Here is a 2,073-nt window from a genome sequence, read left to right on the forward strand (position 1 = left end):
AAGCTGGCTCACAGCATTGTGATGAGGATGAAATTAGTGGACACATGTGTGCCATGCGACCTTCACAGCAGTTCCACAATAAACGTTCCTGCCCTCCTTCCCTCCTCCAGAGTCTGCCCGGTTAGAATTTCTCTGCTCTCAGGATCATACAAATGGAAATAGGAGCACGTAAATAAAAACGTGGTGCTTCCTAGGACTTGACTGGCAATCCATGCACGGGCATTCATTATGCCGAAAGCCCCGAGGAAGGAAGACTCGGACTTACGATAGCAGTACTCAGTACTGCGCAGTTCTTCAGTGGGAAGGAGTCTGCCAGGTTCTCGAATTCACTGACAGGAGCTGCGTCCCATGTTTAGCCAGTCGTAGGGCTGAGCTGATGTACCTGTTAACAACTGCTAAACTGAACATTTGTAACTCGAGACTGAGTAAGTCAGTACATGGACAGAAAAAGACATTTTAGTGCCTTTTACAGTTGAAGAAATTTTCAGTTGATGCAATAAGAGAGCTGTATTATTTTAAAGAGGGGAGAAACCATTGACTAGTGGCTCTGCGATGCAGAGAGCTCATAGACAGACCTTTATGAAAGTGCGAAAGAAAACCACAGTGGTGATGGCTGGAGCAGCGCCTTCTGCCTGTAATCTCAGTGGTTTGGAAGACCAAGGCTGGAAGATTGCCCAAGAGTTCCAGACTAGCTTGGGCAACATAGCAAGACCCCACCTCTAGTTAATTTTTTTTCTTTTCTTTTCTTTTTTAGAGAGAGAAAGAGAAACGGAGAGACAGATAAAAGAGATCTCTAGTTAATTTTTTAAAAACTCACACTGACAGCTAATGGCAGAGCAATCCACAGGTCATAGATTCCTACGCAACATTGGTAAGAATTTGGCCATTATCTGTCATCTTCTGCAGAAATCATCACGGAAGGGAAACAATTATGGAATACCAGGTTATTATTTTGGAAAAGAGAAAACACTTTATATAGTCAATTAACAGAGGAAAATTATATTTGAATATTCAAAATGATTAAAAACTATCAATAGTTTTGAATATTCAAATATAACTTTTGAATATTGAATTTTTAATTTTTACTATTGAATCTACTATTCAATAGCAAAAACTGTTACAATCCATATAAAATAGAAGGGAATATTCTATTCGATTATTCAATTATTGCTCCTCTTAAAATTGTATTTGCAAGCCGAGCATCTTAGCCTCAGGAAAATAAGCTGATAAGTTGTTAAGTCACTTTAAAAAAGTCTTAAAGCCAAAGTCATTTGAATAATCAAGAAGAACAGGAATGGATAGGAACAGTTTTAACATGTGGTCAGTGTTCTTCATACAGAGAATGGCTAGATATTTAGACCATGACTGTTTGATGTAGTCTTAGCTTGCCGCCCTTTAATTCCTAGAGGGCTCTGCTAGAGGTGCTGTCTGCAAATTCTGAGTTCCTTGCATTAGTCATTAGTGCTTCAAGCAAAGTAGATGAATCTCAAATAAACTGAGTTTGATTTTTCTGAGCAAAGGTGTGTGTGTGTACGCGTGTGTGCATATGTGCCTGCGTCTGAAGCCGTATGAAGTGGAAAAGGTGAGGACCCTGAGAATCCTGTTTTCACAGAAAACCTCTGAATTCCTTCTGATCTTTCTCTCTGAAGCTAGAAGTCTTTCCTTTGAGCTGGTACATGTTAGGCATTCAGAAACCATTAGCAGACCCTAGGCTGGTCAAGAAAACGTAGACGAACAACGCTCTCCTTGTTAAGGCAAGGCGTGAGCCTCCAAGGAGATTGCTTCCTTCTGTGATTTGTCAACACAAAGCCTTTCTTGCCACTTGTGTAAACACTGGCCGTCAGCTTTTGAGTCAGGAGTGTTTCGTGGTTGTGGGATGTGGCCCAGGTGTCATCATAGGTCATTAAGATGAGACGACGACATGAGTTGTGCAGGGACATGAGTTGTGCAGGATGTGATGGAAAAGTCTGCAGCGCACGGGAGCTGTCTGGACCAGGTCTTCTTCCCCTGAGTTCCTGCTTCTCCCTTGACATCTGTGATGTATTTGACCATCGGAAGGAAAGCTGGTGCAGC

This window comes from Aotus nancymaae, unplaced genomic scaffold (genome assembly GCF_030222135.1).
Source record: "Aotus nancymaae isolate 86718 unplaced genomic scaffold, 86718_ANA_hifiasm-v0.15.2.pri h1tg000002l, whole genome shotgun sequence".
Classification (NCBI taxonomy): domain Eukaryota; kingdom Metazoa; phylum Chordata; class Mammalia; order Primates; family Aotidae; genus Aotus; species Aotus nancymaae.